Raw genomic sequence first — 20,207 nt, 5'->3', positions numbered from 1 at the left:
CGGCCGCCACCGCCCTCTCCCCTCCGCTGGCCGCTGGCCGCCACCGCCCCTCCCCTCCCCTGGCCGCCGGCCGCAGCCGCCCCCTCCCCTGGCCGTTGGATGCCGACCCTCCCCTCCCCTCCTCTGGCCGTCCCTTCCCTCGCCGCTGGATGCCGCTCCTCCTGGCCGTCCGACGCCGCCCCTCCTCTGGCCGTCCGACGACGCCCCTCCTCTGGCCGTCCGACGCCGCCCCTCCCCTGGTCGTCGGCCGTAGCAGCCTCGCCCCTGGATGCCGCCTGCTGCCGCACCTGGATGCCACCCCTCCCCTGGCCGCCCGACGCCGCCCCTCCGTTGGCCGCCGGCTGCCGCCGGCCACCGCACCAACCTCCAGCGAGCCACGGCCTGCGGCCGGTGCTGCTCAACCGTGCAGATGGAGCTGAAGGACCCGATGGCTTTTTAGTTACTCTGTTTGAGGGCCTATTTGCAAAAAAAAGCTGCATTTTTTTTTTTGTAAAAATAACTACTAGTCAAATACAAAATATTGAGTCAATGTGTATTTTACTTACATATAGTCTAACTTTGTTCCAATATTGAAATTGTGCAAAATAAATTTAGGTGGTATCCTCACTATCTTTTTTTTTGAGGGATCCTCACTATCTCATCTCATACATGTGCTACCAAACAACATCTTATCTCAGCTTAGCTCACCTCATACATGTGCTACCAAACAACATCTTATCTCATTTGAACTTAGCTAGGATCATCATGTATGAGAAGAGATAGTTATTCTCGGTTGACCCGGGCTACCAAACACACCCGTAGTAATCGAACTCTCTAACACCATCCAGTATCATCATGAATAACTTCTTGTACATCCAAAATACCCGGCGAAAATCCTTTGGGGGTATATGTGGAATGACATGGGTATGCCATATTGGGTCATCAACGTTGACGTCCCTGGTAAAAAGTCCATGAAGGAATGAGGGAAAGCCCAGAAGAAATCCAAACAAAGACGAAGAACTTACGTTGTGTAAATTAGGAAAACTAGGCCCATATCGGGTGAACTGACTTATGATGTAACTCGACCTCGAGGTGGACTCTGAGACCTAGCCCGCTATAAGGGCTAGGAGGAGCCACCGAGGGGGGAATAGATTCAACCAGAAGATACACCATGTAACCCTAGATTCATATAATACAATCTCGGCGAGAGATATTGATCATAATTTTTGTCGGCTACCTAGTTTGGCTGACCGGTTTGTTGATTCGCCAGTGTCCTCCTTCCTAGAAACCCAAGTCCATCATCATGGGTATTGACAAGGTTAACCCTTTGTCATGGAATCATCGGTGAAATAGTCATTGTAGTGCCTCCATTCTCTGCCTTGTCTTTGATTTATTTCTCCCACACTTTGAACCTCCACGTTTGAGAGTGGTGTTCTCAACTGCTTGTAATTATAGAAGAGCAACGAGAATCTTGAAGTGACCCGCTTCATCGACATTGGCATTGGCTTCCCCCTTGATGTTGTGTAGAGTATGCAGTTGGAAAATCCCAAGAGGAAGGTATGATGAGCACATCAACAAGTTTCCCCTCAATAAGAAACCAAGGTTTAATCGACCAGTAGGAGAAAGAAATCACTTCTGAAGGTGATGCTGGCTGACTTTGGCAGGGCGCACTACCGATGTCAGCAACAACGTGGAATCTACACACAACACAACCAAACTACTTTGCCCCAACTTACAGTGAGGTTGTCAATCTCACTGGTTTTCCTGAAAAGAAATGATTATACGTATAGTGTGGAAAGAGATGTTTGTTTGCAGTGAAATAAAGAGAACAGTGCTTTGCAGTAGATGGTTTTATCAGTGTAAAAGAAAGGATCGGGGTCCACACTTCAATAGAGGTGTCTCTCCATAAAGATAAACAACATGTTGGGTAAACAAATTACAGCCGGACAATTGAAAGAATGAAGACCATACATGACAAGATGATTACTATGAGATTCTTTGGGCATTACAACAAGATTCATAGACCGTAATCCAACTGCATCTATGACTAACAATCCACCCTCAGGATATCATCCGAACAACTTTGGGTATTAAGTTGCAAGCAACAGATTATTGCATTAAGTAAAGTGTGTAAAGTAAACAATATAATTATCCTTGGATAAAGTATTGTTGTTTTTTCTTAGTAGCAACAACACATCTACAATTTTAGAAGTTACTGTCACTCTCCCAAATTACTAGAGCCATGAACCCACTATCGAGCATAAATACTCTCTCTTGGAGTCACAGGCACATACTTAGTTAGGTGGCTTCCTGGACATTGTTGTTGTGAACGAGAGTGCGAGACGTGATGCTCCACCTTTTTGCCATTTGCCTTTGGAGTGGATCGTGCGTGTGGGCACATTTGGGCACCCCTGCAGGGTTACAATCTTATCGATAATACATGTCCGCAGTTGTGAACGACTTGGAGCTGTATGACTCGACCATAGACAACTTACACCTGTTGTTTCAATACTAACAACTTGCATAGTAAGATAGAACAACTTAAATAATAACTGGTTAAAACTTGTTAACTGTGTGAGTGTCTTTCTAAGTACTTCCTTAGCGAAGGGGGGAACACATCGGCTGTGTTATTGATACGTCTCAAACGTATCCATAATTTCTTATGTTCCATGCTAGTTTTATGACAATACTCACATGTTTTATACACACTTTACATCATTTATATGCATTTTCCGGCACTAACCTATTAACGAGATGCCGAAGCGTTAGTTCCTGTTTTGTGCTGTTTTTGGTTTCAGAAATCCTACACAGGAAATATTCTCGGAATTGGACGAAATTAATGCCCAGGGTCTTATTTTTCCACGGAGCTTCCAGAAGACCGAAGGGGATACGAAGTGGGGCCACGAGGTGGCCACACCACAAGGCGGCGTGGCCAAGGAGGGGCCCGCGCCTCCCTATGGTGTGGGCCCCTCGTGCCTCCTCCGACTCTGCCCTTCCGCCTACTTAAACTCTCCGTCGCGAAAACCCTATTACCGAGAGCCACGATACGGAAAAAGTTCCGGAGACGCCGCCGCCGCCAATCCCATCTCGGGAGATTCAGGAGATCGCCTCCGGCACCCTGCCGGAGAGGGGAATCATCACCGGAGGGCTCCACATCATCATGCCCGTCTCCGGATTGATGCGTGAGTAGTTCATCCTTGGACTATGGGTCCATAGCAGTAGCTAGATGGTTGTCTTCTCCTCATTGTGCTATCATGTTAGATCTTGTGAGCTGCCTATCATGATCAAGATCATCTATTTGTAATGCTACATGTTGTGTTTGTGGGATCCGATGAATATTGAATACTATGTCAAGTTGATTATCAATCTATCATATATGTGTTGTTTATGTTCTTGCATGCTCTCCGTTGCTAGTGGAGGCTCTGGCCAAGTTGATACTTGTGACTCCAAGAGGGAGTATTTATGCTCGATAGTGGGTTCATGCCTCCATTGAATCTGGGACAGTGACAGAAAGTTCTAAGGTTGTGGATGTGCTGTTGCCACTAGGGATAAAACATCAATGCTTTGTCTAAGGATATTTGTGTTGATTACATTACGCACCATACTTAATGCAATTGTCTGTTGTTTTTGCAACTTAATACTAGAAGGGGTGCGGATGCTAACCCGAAGGTGGACTTTTTAGGCATAGATGCATGCTGGATAGCGGTCTATGTACTTTGTCGTAATGCCCTGATTAAATCTCATAGTAATCATCATGATATGTATATGCATCTCTATTTGTCAATTGCCCAACTGTAATTTGTTCACCCAACATGCTATTTATCTTATGTGAGAGACACCACTAGTGAACTGTGGACCCCGGTCCATTCTTTACATCTGAATACAATCTACTGCAAACTATGTTCTCTATTGTTCTTTGCAAACAAACATCATTCTCCACACCATACGTTTAATCCTTTGTTTACAGCAAGCCGGTGAGATTGACAACCTCACTGTTAAGTTGGAGCAAAGTATTTTGATTGTGTTGTGCAGGTTCCACGTTGGCGCCGGAATCCCTGGTGTTGCGCCGCACTACACTCCTCCGCCAACAACCTTCACGTGGCCTTCATCTCCTATTGGTTCGATAACCTTGGTTTCTTACTGAGGGAAAACTTGTTGTTGTACGCATCACACCTTCCTCTTGGGGTTCCCAACGGACGTGTGCTTCACGCGTTATCAAGCACTTTTTCTGGCGCCATTGCCGGGGAGATCAAGACACGCTGCAAGGGGAGTCTCTCACATCCAATCTCTTTACTTTGTTATTGTCTAGCTTTACTTTATTTTATTTTCTGTTTTGTTTGCTTTCTTTATATCAAAAACACAAAAAAATTAGTTGCTTTACTTTATTTCATTTGTCTTGTTTGCGTTCTCTATATCAAAAACACAAAAAAATTAGTTACTTGTATTTAGTTTGCTTTACTTGTCTTTATTACTGTTAAAATGAATACTCCTGAAAACACTAAGTTGTGTGATTTCACTAGCACCAATAATAATGATTTTATATGCACTCCTATTGCTCCACCTGCTACTACAGCAGAATTTTATGAAATTAAACCTGCTTTACTAAATCTTGTTATGAGAGAGCAATTTTCTGGTGTTAGTTCCGATGATGCTGATGCCCATCTTAATAATTTTGTTGAACTTTGTGAAATGCAAAAGTATAAGGATGTAGACGGGGACATTATAAAACTGAAATTGTTTCCTTTCTCCTTAAGAGGAAGAGCTAAAGATTGGTTGCTATCTTTGCCTAAGAATAGTATCGATTCATGGACTAAATGTAAAGATGCTTTCATTGGTAGATATTATCCTCCTACTAAAATTATATCTTTGAGAAGTAGCATAATGAATTTTAAGCAATTGGATAATGAACATGTTGCCCAAACATGGGAAAGAATGAAATCTTTGGTGAAGAATTGCCCTACCCATGGACTAACTACTTGGATGATCATCCAAACCTTTTATGCAGGACTGAATTTTTCTTCGCGGAACCTATTGGATTCAGCTGCTGGAGGTACTTTTATGTCCATTACTTTGGGGGCGGCAACAAAGCTTCTTGATGATATGATGATAAATTACTCTGAATGGCACACGGAAAGGACTCCACAAGGTAAGAAGGTAAATTCTGTTGAAGAAACCTCCTCCTTGAGTGATAAGATTGATGCTATTATGTCTATGCTTGTGAATGGTAGATCTAATGTTGATCCTAATAATGTTCCTTTAGCTTCATTGGTTGCTCAAGAAGAGAATGTTGATGTGAACTTCATTAAAAGTAATAATTTCAACAACAATGCTTATAGGAATAATTCTGGTAACAACTATAGGCCATATCCTTCTAATATTGGTAATGATTATGGTAATTCTTATGGTAATTCTTACAACAATAGTAGGAGTGTACCCTCTGGTCTTGAAGCCATGCTTAAAGAATTTATTAGTACACAAACTGCTTTTAACAAATCTGTTGAAGAAAAGCTTGGTAAAATTGATATTCTTGCTTCTAAGGTTGATAGTCTTGCTGCTGATGTTGATCTTTTAAAATTGAAAGTTATGCCTAATGAAGATAAAGATATTAAGTCATTTGCTACAGCAAACGCCATCCAAGTTCGAATTAATGAAAATATTAGATTGATGGCTGAACTGCATGCTAGGTGGGAAAGAGAAGAAAAAGAAGAAAAACTAGCTAAGGAGAATAATGTAGCTAAAGTTTGGACTATTACCACCACTAGTAATGATGATGCTTCACATGTTGCTAAACCTCCTACTATCAATGGTAAAATAATTGGTGTTGGCAATGTTTCTATTCCTAATGCAAAGCGTGCAAAACTGCCTGAAAGTGCTAAAACTGCTGAAACTGTTTGTGATAAAACTGCTGAAATTTTTCAAAATATTGGGGACAATGATCCCATTGCTGTAGATCATAATGGTTTAGATTTTGATGATTGTCATATCTCTGAATTTATTAAGTTCTTACAAAAACTTGCTAGAAGTCCTAATGCTAGTGCTATAAATTTGGCCTTTACAAAACATATTACAAATGCTCTTATTAAAGCTAGAGAAGAGAAATTAAAACTTGAAACTTCTATTCCTTGGAAGTTGGAAGATGGTTGGGAGCCCATCATTAAGATGAAGGTCAATGATTTTGATTGTAATGCTTTATGTGATCTTGGTGCAAGTATTTCTGTTATGCCTAAGAAAATCTATAATATGCTTGACTTGCCACCATTGAAAAACTGTTATTTGGATGTTAATCTTGCTGATAAATCTATAAAGAAACCTTTGGGGAGGATTGATAATGTTCACATTACGGTTAACAATAACCTTGTCCCCGTTGATTTTGTTGTCTTGGATATTGAATGCAATGCATCTTGTCCCATTATTTTGGGAAGACCTTTTCTTCGAACTGTTGGTGCTATTATTGATATGAAGGAAGGGGATATTAAGTATCAATTTCCTCTCAAGAAAGGTATGGAACACTTCCCTAGAAAGAGAATGAAGTTACCTTTTGATTCTATTATTAGAACAAATTATGATGTTGATGCTTCTTCTCTCGATAATACTTGATTCAGACTTTCTGCGCCTAGCTGAAAGGCGTTAAAGATAAGCACTTCTTGGGAGATAACCCATGTATGTTTTTACTACTGTTTTGTTGAGTCTTGGAAGTTGTTACTACTCTAGCAACCTCTCCTTATCTTTACTTTATTGCATTGTTGTGCCAAGTAAAGTCTCTAATAGTAAAGTTGATACTAAATTTGGATTGCTGCGCAGAAACAGATTTCTACCTGTCACGAATTTGAGTAGATCTCTCTGTAGGAAACTCGTAAAATGCTGCCAATTTACATGCGTGATCCTCAGATATGTACGCAACTTTCAATAGTTTTGAGCTTTTTCATCTGAGCCTGTTAAGTGCCTCTAAAAAATTCGTCTTTACGGACTGTTCTGTTTTGACAGATTCTGCCTTTTATTTCACATTGCCTCTTTTGCTATGTTGAATGGATTTCTTTGTTCCATTAACTTTCAGTAGCTTTGTGCAATGTCCAGAAGCGTTAAGAATGATTATGTCCCCTCTGAATATGTGAATTTTTGATTATGCACTAACTCTCTAATGAGTTTGTTTCGAGTTTGGTGTGGAGGAAGTTTTCAAGGATCAAGAGAGGAGGATGATACAATATGATCAAGAAGAGTGAAAAGTCTAAGCTTGGGGATGCCCCCGTGGTTCATCCCTGCATATGTCAAGAAGACTCAAGCATCTAAGCTTGGGGATGCCCAAGGCATCCCCTTCTTCATCGACAACTTATCAGGTCACCTCTAGTGAAACTATATTTTTATTCAGTCGCATCTTATGTGCTTTACTTGGAGCGTCTGTTTGCTTTTTGTTTTTGTTTGAATAAACTCGGATCCTAGCATTCTTTGTGTGGGAGAAAGACACGCTCCGCTGTTTCATATGAACACTGGTGTTCTTAGCTTTACTTTTAATGTTCATGGCGAAGGTTGAAAATGCTTCATTCATTGTTATATGGTTGGAAACAGAAAATGCTTCATGTGGTAATTGGTATATTGTCTTGAATAATTTGATACTTGGCAATTGTTGTGCTCAAATAGATCATGTTTAAGCTCTTGCATCATGTACTTTGCACCTATTAATGAAGAACTACTGTAGAGCTTGTTGAAATTTGGTTTGCATGATTGGTCTCTCTAAGTCTAGATATTTTATGGTGAAGTGTTTGAACAACAAGGAAGACAGTGTAGAGTCTTATAATGCTTGCAATATGTTCTTATGTAAGTTTTGCTGTACCGGTTCATACTTGTGTTTTCTTCAAACAACCTTGCTAGCCCAAAGCCTTGTACTGAGAGGGAATACTTCTCGTGCATCCAAAACCTTGAGCCAAAACCTATGCCATTTGTGTCCACCATACCTACCTACTATGTGGTATTTCTCTGCCATTCCAAAGTAAATTACTTGAGTGCTACCTTTAAAATTTCATTCCTTGTCTTTGCAATATATAACTCATGGAAAAATAGCTTAAAAACTATTGTGGTATTGAATATATTGCTATGCATCTTATTTCTTATAAGTTGCTTGTTGAGCGGTAACCATTTTCTGGGGACGCCATCAACTATTACACCTTTGTTGAATATCATGTGAGTTGCTATGCATGTTCGTCTTGTCTGAAGTAAGGGTGATTTATCATGATCAAATGGTTTGAGTATGCATATTGTTAGAGAAGAACATTGGGCCGCTAACTAAAGCCATGAATCATGGTGGAAGTTTCAGTTTGGACACTAATCCTCAATCTCTTATGAGAATATTATCTGTTGTTGAATGCATATGCATTAAAGAGGAGTCCATTATCTGTTTTCTATGTTGTCCCGGTATGGATGTACTTAGTTGAGATCTATCAAAAACGAGAAATCAAATGCGATCTATCTCCTTGGACCTTTGTACAGGCGGCATAGAGGTACCCCTTTGTGACACTTGGTTGAAACATATGTTATGCAATGATAATCCATGTAAATCCAAGCTAATTAGGACAAGGTGCGAGCACTATTGGTATTCTATGCATGAGGCTTGCAACTTATAGGATGTCTTATGCATAACACATATGAATTATTACTACCGTTGACAAAATTGTTTCTATGTTTTCAAAATAAAAGCTCTAGCACAAAAATAGTAATCCATGCTTTCCTCTGCGAAGGGCCATTCTTTTACTTTATGTTGAGTCAGTTTACCTACTTCTTTCTATCTTAGAAGCAAACACTTGTGTCAACCGTGTGCATTGATTCCTACATACTTGCTTATTTGCATTCATCATATTACTTTGTGTTGACAATTATCCATGAGATATACATGTTAAAGTTGAAAGCAATCGCTGAAACTTATATCTTCCTTTGTGTCGCTTCAAAACTTTCTACTAAGAATTTATTGCTTTATGAGTTAACTCCTATGCAAGTCTTATTGATGCTTGTCTTGAAAGTACTATTCATGAAAAGTCTTTGCTATATGATCAGTTGTTTAGTCATTGTCTTTACCATTGCTTCGAATCACTTCATTCATCTCATATGCTTTACAATAGTATTGATCAAGATTATGATAGCAGCATGTCACTTCAGAAATTATCCTTGTTATCGTTTACCTACTCGAGGGCGAATAGGAACTAAGCTTGGGGATGCTTGATACGTCTCAAACGTATCCATATATTCTTATGTTCCATGCTAGTTTTATGACAATACTCACATGTTTTATACACACTTTACATCATTTATATGCATTTTCCGGCACTAACCTATTAACGAGATGCCGAAGCGCCAGTTCCTGTTTTGTGTTGTTTTTGGTTTCAGAAATCCTACACAGGTAATATTCTCGGAATTGGACGAAATTAATGCCCAGTGTCTTATTTTTCCACGGAGCTTCCAGAAGACCGAAGGGGATACGAAGTGGGGCCACGAGGTGGCCACACCACAAGGCGGCGCGGCCAAGGAGGGGCCCGCGCCGCCCTATGGTGTGGGCCCCTCGTGCCTCCTCCGACTCTGCCCTTCCGCCTACTTAAACTCTCCGTCGCGAAAACCCTATTACCGAGAGCCACGATACGGAAAAAGTTCCAGAGACGCCGCCGCCGCCAATCCCATCTCGGGGGATTCAGGAGATCGCCTCCGGCACCCTGCCGGAGAGGGGAATCATCACCGGAGGGCTCTACATCATCATGCCCGCCTCCGGATTGATGCGTGAGTAGTTCATCCTTGGACTATGGGTCCATAGCAGTAGCTAGATGGTTGTCTTCTCCTCATTGTGCTATCATGTTAGATCTTGTGAGCTGCCTATCATGATCAAGATCATCTATTTGTAATGCTACATGTTGTGTTTGTTGGGATCCGATGAATATTGAATACTATGTCAAGTTGATTATCAATCTATCATATATGTGTTGTTTATGTTCTTGCATGCTCTCCGTTGCTAGTAGAGGCTCTGGCCAAGTTGATACTTGTGACTCCAAGAGGGAGTGTTTATGCTCGATAGTGGGTTCATGCCTCCATTGAATCTGGGACAGTGACAGAAAGTTCTAAGGTTGTGGATGTGTTGTTGCCACTAGGATAAAACATCAATGCTTTGTCTAAGGATATTTGTGTTGATTACATTACGCACCATACTTAATGCAATTGTCTGTTGTTTTTGCAACTTAATACTGGAAGGGGTGCGGATGCTAACCCGCAGGTGGACTTTTTAGGCATAGATGCATGCTGGATAGCGGTGTATGTACTTTGTCGTAATGCCCTGATTAAATCTCATAGTAATCATCATGATATGTATATGCATCTCTATTTGTCAATTGCCCAACTATAATTTGTTCACCCAACATGCTATTTATCTTATGGGAGAGACACCACTAGTAAACTGTGGACCCCGGTCCATTCTTTACATCTGAATACAATCTACTGCAAACTCTGTTATCAATTGTTTTGCAAACAAACATCATTCTCCACACCATACATTTAATCCTTTGTTTACAGCAAGCCGGTGAGATTGACAACCTCACTGTTAAGTTGGGGCAAAGTATTTTGATTGTGTTGTGCAGGTTCCACGTTGGCGCCGGAATCCCTGGTGTTGCGCCGCACTACACTCCTCCGCCAACAACCTTCACGTGGCCTTCATCTCCTACTGGTTCGATAACCTTGGTTTCTTACTGAGGGAAAACTTGCTACTGTACGCATCACACCTTCCTCTTGGGGTTCCCAACGGACGTGTGCTTCACGCGTTATCAGTTATGTTTGCAGAGTATAGAACTGTTAGTTCATGCGCTCTCTCACCTTCTGTGATAGACGAATGTTGTAAAGTGTCTCTATAGGTTTTTAGTGCTTGCGCGCTGCCGCTTAACCCCACCATATTACCTATGACGTTCCTCTTGCGTCATCTAAGTCCCATGCGTGCCTCAAGTACAAAGGACGACTGGTTGACAAATGTTTATACGTCTTGAAGTCTTATTAAGTACGAACCCGTACTTCTTGCTGCTTTGGGACATAAACGGGCAAGTATGAAGATATGTTCGATAAAGACGACGTTAGAAAGGATACCCTTCCGGCTTGGCCTGGGCAGGGTTATGGACGCCACTTGGTTATCTTCAAGACTCTTAGTCTAATTTATATCTTGTCCGTACTCGGACGTATTTGATCTTCTGTATGATTCGGATCTTATGTTGTATATTTGTATCTTGACTCGTTGGAGTCGTTGTTATAATATATATGTTTCTTTTGGGCTCTATTGTAATCTTGTTGTAATGTTACCGCTCGTGTTAATTCCTCTGGCATCACGTGTGTGATTCGTCGCGCACGTCGTGTCGGAGGGCGTCTCAGAATCGATATCGTGCGGATTTCGGTGGGTTCACTGGGATCCTCATGGTACCGGTTCTGAGGCGTCACATCGGCCGCGACGGAACTTTTCGTGCATGGAGTCTCAGGTATTTAGGTTTTCCCGAATAGGTGAATAAATAGGCGGAATGGAGAGGTCGGTGGGTGCCCAATAGGCTCACACCACCTCTAGGCGTGGCCAGGGCCTAGGCCACACCAAGTGCTGGTGTGGCCCCCTCGTGGAGCCTTTCGTCTCTCCTCCGGACTCCGTCTTCTTTACAGTAAAATAGGAACTTCGCCTTTTGTTTCGTCTAATTCCGAGAATATATCCTCTACAACTTTTCTGAAATACAAAACAATAGAAAACAGGGAACTGACACTATGGCATCTTGCCAATAGGTTAGTTCCGGAAAATGTATAAAAGTGCAACGAAGTGTAAACAGAACATATAGCAATTGGTGTAAAAAAAAAGCATGGAGCATCAAATATTATAGATACGTTTGCAATGTATCATAGTGCAGCCTGCGCATCCACAGCGCGCGAGCGGCTCCTTGTGTTCATCTAAAAATTAATTAGTAGCTTAGTAACTTAAGCACATCTTCACAAAAATTCAACAAAAAATAAAAATCTGATCGAATAGAAATAGATATATGATCATCCTCTACATAACTTCTAAAAGAATCTCCTCTAAAATTGCGATCTAGCATGCTCATTAAGGTGATGAAGTTCATAATATGGCCTAAATCTATATTGATAATGACAAAAGCTAGAGCATGTATTCGCGAATAAAAAGCTGGAGATCGGAGGAGAAACGTACCATGCTTCGATGCAGTGCAAGGAATCGAATAAAAAACAAATGAATTTGGAGATCCAATGGAGTAGGTTTGAGTTTGGAGGAGGAAGAGGGAGAGATTATGAAAATTTGGGTTGCATACATGTTCCTTGTCGGTTTAAGTCGTCCGACACGCAGTATGGGCGCGCGGTACGGGCGTATTCCACCCATACCAGGTGAAACCGCCTTGGGATAGGTCGGTCGACGCGGTACGGTTGGGCGGTATGGTCGTATACCCCCGTACTGATGCTCGGTAAACTTACAATATGTTTTCGAAGAATTGATGTTTCTGTCATCGAAGCTATACAGGCGCATGGTACAGTCGGCCCTGACCGTACTGATGGTCGCCAAAGTTACGCATGTGTCGACGAAATCTTCAGCTTTTCTCTTTCGTGGCCGCGGATGCGTTACAGGAGCGTGGTATGGTCTGGTACGACTATACCGATGGTCGCTAAAGTCACTGGAACCTGCGAACATCAAAAATTTATGTGCAATATTCACGTGCCTTTATGCATCAACATTACCTCAAAAATGGCTAAGTAAAAAACAACAGTATATATCAAGAATGCGCAACCGTTAGCATCGAAAATCAAAAAGTCATTGTTGCTTAACTTCTTCTCCTCTTTTCCAAGGATCTCATGAACACTCTTTATAAATACTTGGCATTAAACTTGAAAAAAAACTAGATAGAAAAACTTTATTGAGCATGGGTTGCCTGCCATGAAGCCCTTGTAGTTAAGGTCAATTAGCTTGACCAAGATGGTGATCACTTAAGAGTTGGAAGTGGAAGACCCACTCCAAAATAGTTATCTTTCAAAGTAATGATCCCATCATCATCAGTTTTGGCTCTTCTTTCTAGGGAAGTGCACTACAAATGGGTCTTTGGATGGTAGTCTAATCCTCACATTCCCTTCATGCAAATTGATTAGTGCTCTAATAGTTATAAGAAATGGCCTTCCTAAGATTATAGGAGCTATAGGATCTTCAGGCATGTCCACAATAATAAGATCAATAAGAGCAGGACATCCTTTAATCTCTACTATAATATTATCTTTTATCCCTACAACTTGTCTATATGCTGAATCGGCTAAGTGCAGTCTTAGCTCAGTTGTTCTAAATGTCCTCATTCCTAACTTATAAAATAAAGTCTTTGGAATTGTGGAGATGCTTGCACCAAGATCACAAAGTGCAGCCACCTCATTCGTTCCAAATGGATTTTAATAGTGGGCTCAAATATATCATCAAGCTTAGCTGGAAGTTTTTCAGCTAGCTTCTTATATTGTTGCTCTAAATCACGTACTTTGCATGCTACGCCATTTATAAATATACTGTACCTTTCATCATTACCTTCGTTGATTACGAGGTGTCTTACCGTGACCGTCTTAATGAGATCTTCCACAGGATACTTGGGTGTTGGAGCATTGCTATAGTCTAGTTCTTCAAGTGCTTCTCCACTTCTTTCAATCCTCGTCATTTGAGGTCTTCAACGGGGTTTTATTCTGGTTTACCTGCAAATCTTGCAAGTATAATAGTTTGGCTTTCAGCTATCTTTCCAAGTTGTGTCTCAACGGTCTTCGTTCTCTCCTGTAAAGCTTGAACATCATTCTTAAGAGAAACTGTTTGGTTAGATAAATTCTCTAACATAGTGCTATGATTTTTAGTGAGCTTTGTAAGGGTACTATTTTGTTCAGCTTGAACATGCATAAATTTTTGAAAGTACTTTCAATTGAAGTATTACTATTGCTTGCTCCATTACCGTTGGTGAAGTTATTATTAGGAACTCATGCATTATTATTATATGGTCTAGAAAAATTAGAGTCATAGTTTTGACTCTTTCATGCAGGGTTATAAGGATTTCTTGATATGAAGTCTATTTCCTCAACTTTAGTATTGGTGATGGCATTATCTTGGGTAGTTTCTTTACCCTTTAGAATATGTAAAAGTTCATCTACCTTTGAAGTAAGTTCCTCGTTGTTACCTTCGGTGATTGAATTCACCTTTCTTCAAGAGGATCTGTCTACATGCCATTGGGCATGGTTGCTTTGCATATCATCAAGAAGCCTCCTTGCCAGCTCAACTGGCTTGCTCATAAATGTTCCTCCTGCTGCAGTATCAAGCATAGACTTGACATTGGGTTAAGGGTATTATAAAATAAATGTAGGATTAATCACTCCTCCATTCCATGACTTGGATAGTTCATGGTGGCCCCCTTCATCCTTTTTCATGCAAACGCTAGTGGCTCGCGATCTTCTTGTCTAAAACATGTACTGTTAGAACGCAGTTGCATAGTCTTTGCTGGTGGAAAAAACTTAGTCATAAATATATTAGTGCATCCATACCATGAAGTTATATTGCCCTTAGGCAAAGCTAGCAACCAGTCTTTTGCTTTTCCTCTTAATGAAAAGGGAAACAAAAACAATTTAATAAGATTTGGTTCAACATCTGTACTGCGCATCATATCACATATTTCAGTGAATGTGTTTTAAGTGCATACTTCCTTAGCGGCTGAGCCTCCAAATTGGTTATGCTGAACCAAACTTAAAAGATTAGGCTTAATTTCATAGTTCTCCGCTTCAACAGTGGGATGAGTTATGGATGCACGAATAAAATTATCATTGGGATAGCATATTCCCCATGCTTCTTTTCTGCCATAGTGATTATCTTTTTGGGTTTTTCTTCTATGATTGAAAAAGAAAAAGTAACTAATTTTTTTCAGTTTTCAAATAAAAGTAAAACAGTAAACTAATAACAGTAATATAAACTTAAAACTAAAAATTAGATAACTAACAAGGTCTCTAATAACTTTATCGGAATAGCAAAATTGCTTCCCCCGCAATGGTGCCAGAAAAAGGGTTGATACCTCCGATCTAGATTACGAATTGTAGTATGGTAAGCTTTTTCCCAAGAAGACCTAGGTTTAATCAAATCTTTGGAAGCACTGCTAAATGGTTTATGAAGGAAACGTCTACAAGACTTTGCTAGTGTATTTCATCTTCAGTTTACCAGACATATCTAGTTTACTTTTAAGGGGGTTGTCTTCAATGATGGAAATAGGCCAGGGCTAAGGTTTCTCCTGCATCTATGCGTACATATATATAAATAACGCTCATATATGTAACTAATAAAATAGAGATAAGAGATTTGTGACTAGCACATCCGTAAATACCCTTGCCCCTAAAGCCAGAGGTGACAAGAGCCTAATGGTCCAACCATTGTCCTCACAGCCGTAAGAAACAATAGATTTTAAGTAAATACATATCAAAGTCTTAAGCTAGATGATTATGCTATGATCTCGAATGAATCACTAAACATGTACCGGTACTTTCCCCTTTCTATCACTGAGGTTTCGCGATTGCACACCGTTCTTCACTCATCCCACCTCTTCTCTTGATCCTCCCTAATGACATGGGTACCTGCAGATCATCAAAGACGAGGCAAAGAGACAAGGATACACGATCGCAAAACTCCTATTCAATCCTTACACATAACATAAGATTAGAGGCACATAATTGCTGCGAGAATTCACCCCCAACCCGCAGCCCGTGAGGACTCTACTCACACATAATATCAAGATCAAATACAAAGATAGAAATGATTGTGCAAAATACTTATATTGAAATCACAATATTCTTACAATGGTCGCCAATTCTCAAGGAGATCTCTATTACAATGGTGATGGCTATGGCTATGGAGGAGATGGAGGATGGAATGGATGAACTATGGGGATGGATCTCCTTCGGTGTGTTGCAAAGGGATATGGTGGATAGCGGTGATACGTCTCAAACGTATCTATAATTTCTTATGTTCCATGCTACTTTTATGACAATACTCACATGTTTTATACACACTTTACATCATTATTATGCATTTTACGGCACTAACCTATTAACGAGATGCCGAAGCGCCAGTTACTGTTTTCTGCTGTTTTTGGTTTCAGAAATCCTACAAAGGAAATATTCTCGGAATTGGACGAAATCAATGCCCAGGGTCTTATTTTTCCACGGAGCTTCCAGAAGACCGAAGAGCATACGAAGTGGGGCCACGAGGGCCCGTAACCATAGGGCGGCGCGGCCAGCATGGGGCCCGCGCCGGCCTATGGTGTGGGGCCCCTGCGCCGCCTCCAACTCTGCCCTTCCGCCTACTTAAACTCTCCATCGCGAAAACCCTATTACCGAGAGCCACGATACGGAAATACTTCCAGAGATGCCGCCGCCGCCAATCCCATCTCGGGGGATTCAGGAGATCGCCTCCGGCACCCTGCCGGAGAGGGAAATCATCACCGGAGGGCTCTACATCATCATGCCCGCCTCCGGATTGATGCGTGAGTAGTTCATCCTTGGACTATGGGTCCATAGCAGTAGCTAGATGGTTGTCTTCTCCTCATTGTGCTATCATGTTAGATCTTGTGAGCTGCCTATCATGATCAAGATCATCTATTTGTAATGCTACATGTTGTGTTTGTTGGGATCCGATGAATATTGAATATTATGTCAAGTTGATTATCAATCTATCATACATATGTTGTTTATGTTCTTGCATGCTCTCTGTTGCTAGTAGAGGCTCTGGCCAAGTTGATACTTGTAACTCCAATAGGGAGTATTTATGCTCGATAGTGGGTTCATGCCTCCATTGAATCTGGGACAGTGACAGAAAGTTCTAAGGTTGTGGAGCGTCTGTTTGCTTTTATTTTTGTTTTTTGTTTGAATAAAATCAGATCCTAGCATTCTTTGTATGGGAGAAAGACACGCTCCGCTGTTGCATATGAACACTGGTGTTCTTAGTGTTACTTTTAATGTTCATGGCGAAGGTTGAAACTGCTTCGTTCATTGTTATATGGTTGGAAACAGAAAATGCTTCATGTGGTAATTGGTACATTGTCTTGAATAATTTGATACTTGGCAATTGTTGTGCTCAAATAAATCATGTTTAAGCTCTTGCATCATGTACTTTGCACCTATTAATGAAGAACTACCGTAGAGCTTGTTGAAATTTGGTTTGCATGATTGGTCTCTCTAAGTCTATATATTTTCTGGTGAAGTGTTTGAACAACAAGGAAGACAGTGTAGAGTCTTATAATGCTTGCAATATGTTCTTATGTAAGTTTTGCTGTACCGGTTCATACTTGTGTTTGCTTCAAACAACCTTTCTAGCCAAAGCCTTGTACTGAGAGGAAATACTTCTCGTGCATCCAAATCCTTGAGCCAAAAACTATGCCATTTGTGTCCACCATACCTACCTACTACATGGTATTTCTCTGCCATTCCGAAGTAAATTACTTGAGTGCTACCTTTAAAATTTCATTCCTTGTCTTTGCAATACATAGCTCATGGGAAAATAGCCTTAAAAACTATTGTGGTATTGAATATGTTGCTATGTATCTTATTTCTTATAAGTTGCTTGTTGAGCGGTAACCATGTTTCTGGGGACGCCATCAACTTTTACACATTTGTTGAATATCATGTGAGTTGCTATGCATGTTCGTCTTGTCTGAAGTAAGGGCGATTTATCATGATCAAATGGTTTGAGTATGCATATTGTTAGAGAAGAACATTGGGCCGCTAACTAAAGCCATGAATCATGGTGGAAGTTTCAGTTTGGACACCAATCCTCAATCTCTTATGAGAATATTATCTGTTGTTGAATGCTTATGCATTAAAGAGGATCCATTATCTGTTTTCTATGTTGTCCCGGTATGGATGTCTAAGTTGAGAATAATCAAAAGCGAGAAATCCAATGCGAACTTTCTCCTTAGACCTTTGTACAGGCGGCATAGAGGTACCCCTTTGTGACACTTGGTTGAAACATATGTTATGCAATGATAATCCATGTAAATCCAAGCTAATTAGGACAAGGTGCGAGCACTATTGGTATTCTATGCATGAGGCTTGCAACTTATAAGATGTCTTATACATAACACATATGAATTATTACTACCGTTGACAAAATTGTTTCTATGTTTTCAAAATAAAAGCTCTAGCACAAAAATAGTAATTCATGCTTCCCTCTGCGAAGGGCCATTCTTTTACTTTATGTTGAGTCAGTTTACCTACTTCTTTCTATCTTAGAAGCAATCACTTGTGTCAACTGTGTGCATTGATTCCTACATACTTGCTTATTTGCATTCATCATATTACTTTGTGTTGACAATTATCCATGAGATATACATGTTGAAGTTGAAAGCAACTGCTGAAACTTATATCTTCCTTTGTGTTGCTTCAAAAACTTTCTACTAAGAATCTATTGCTTTATGAGTTAACTCCTATGCAAGTCTTATTGATGCTTGTCTTGAAAGTACTATTCATGAAAAGTCTTTGTTATATGATTCGGTTGTTTAATCATTGTCTTTACCATTGCGTCGAATCACTTCATTCACTTCATATGCTTTACAATAGTATTGATCAAGATTATGATAGCATGTCACTTCAGAAATTATCATTGTTATCGTTTACCTACTCGAGGGCGAGTAGGAACTAAGCTTGGGGATGCTTGATACGTCTCAAACGTATCTATAATTTCTTATGTTCCATGCTACTTTTATGACAATACTCACATGTTTTATACACACTTTACATCATTATTATTCATTTTCCGGCACTAACCTATCAACGAGATGCCAAAGCGCCAGTTGCTATTTTCTGCTGTTTTTGGTTTCAGAAATCCTACAAAGGAAATATTCTCGGAATTGGACGAAATCAACGCCCAGGGTCTTATTTTTCCACGGAGCTTCCAGAAGACCGAAGAGCATACGAAGTGGGGCCACGAGGGCCCGTAACCATAGGGCGGCGCGGCCAGCATGGGGCCCGCGCCGGCCTATGGTGTGGGGCCCTGCGCCGCCTCCAACTCTGCCCTTCTGCCTACTTAAACTCTCCGTCGCGAAAACCCTATTACCGAGAGCCACGATACGGAAATACTTCCAAAGACGCCGCCGCCGCCAATCCCATCTCGGGGGATTCAGGAGATCGCCTCCGGCACCCTGCCGGAGAGGGGAATCATCACCGGAGGGCTCTACATCATCATGCTCGCCTCCGGATTGATGCGTGAGTAGTTCATCCTTGGACTATGGGTCCATAGCAGTAGCTAGATGGTTGTCTTCTCCTCATTGTGCTATCATGTTAGATCTTGTGAGCTGCCTATCATGATCAAGATCATCTATTTGTAATGCTACATGTTGTGTTTGTTGGGATCCAATGAGTATTGAATATTATGTCAAGTTGATTATCAATCTATCATACATATGTTGTTTATGTTCTTGCATGCTCTCCGTTGCTAGTAGAGGCTCTGGCCAAGTTGATACTTGTAACTCCAAGAGGGAGTATTTATGCTCGATAGTGGGTTCATGCCTCCATTGATTCTGGGACAGTGACAGAAAGTTCTAAGGTTGTGGATGTGCTGTTGCCACTAGGGATAAAACATCAATGCTTTGTCTAAGGATATTTATGTTTTGCTGTACAAATACGGGTAAGCGAGATACCACTTTATCATATCCTTTTATGAACATTGCAATCCTGCTGATAGACATGATTCATGATGCTTATTGTTAATTTGTTGGTACCTTTTCCATGATTGACATAGCTATTAGATGATTTTATTTGCATGTATCTTATTATGAATTGCTTAAGTACTTGCCATATCATGAGAATATTTACATCATATGAACAAATGTGTTCGTGAAAGTTCTTTTATCGCACTCGCTTGTTAATCGAATTGCTTGAGGACAAGCAATAAGCTAAGCTTGGGGGGAGTTGATACGTCCAAAATGTATCTACTTTCCCGAACACTTTTGCTATTGTTTTGCCTCTAATTTGTGTATTTTGGATACAACTAACACGGACTAACGCTGTTTTCAGCAGAATTGCTCTGGTGTCTCGTTTTTGTGCAGAAATTCAACTTTCAGGAAAATCCCCAGAATTTATGCCGAAGGGCTTATTTTTCCAGAAGATTTACGGAGCCAGAAGGGCAGGCCTGGGGGAGGCCCAGGGCCCCCAGACACTAGGCCGGCGCGGCCTGTAGGGGGGGGGGGCGC

This window comes from Lolium perenne, chromosome 2, assembly GCF_019359855.2.
Source record: "Lolium perenne isolate Kyuss_39 chromosome 2, Kyuss_2.0, whole genome shotgun sequence".
NCBI lineage: Eukaryota > Viridiplantae > Streptophyta > Magnoliopsida > Poales > Poaceae > Lolium > Lolium perenne.
Note: the sequence above shows the minus strand (reverse complement) of the source record.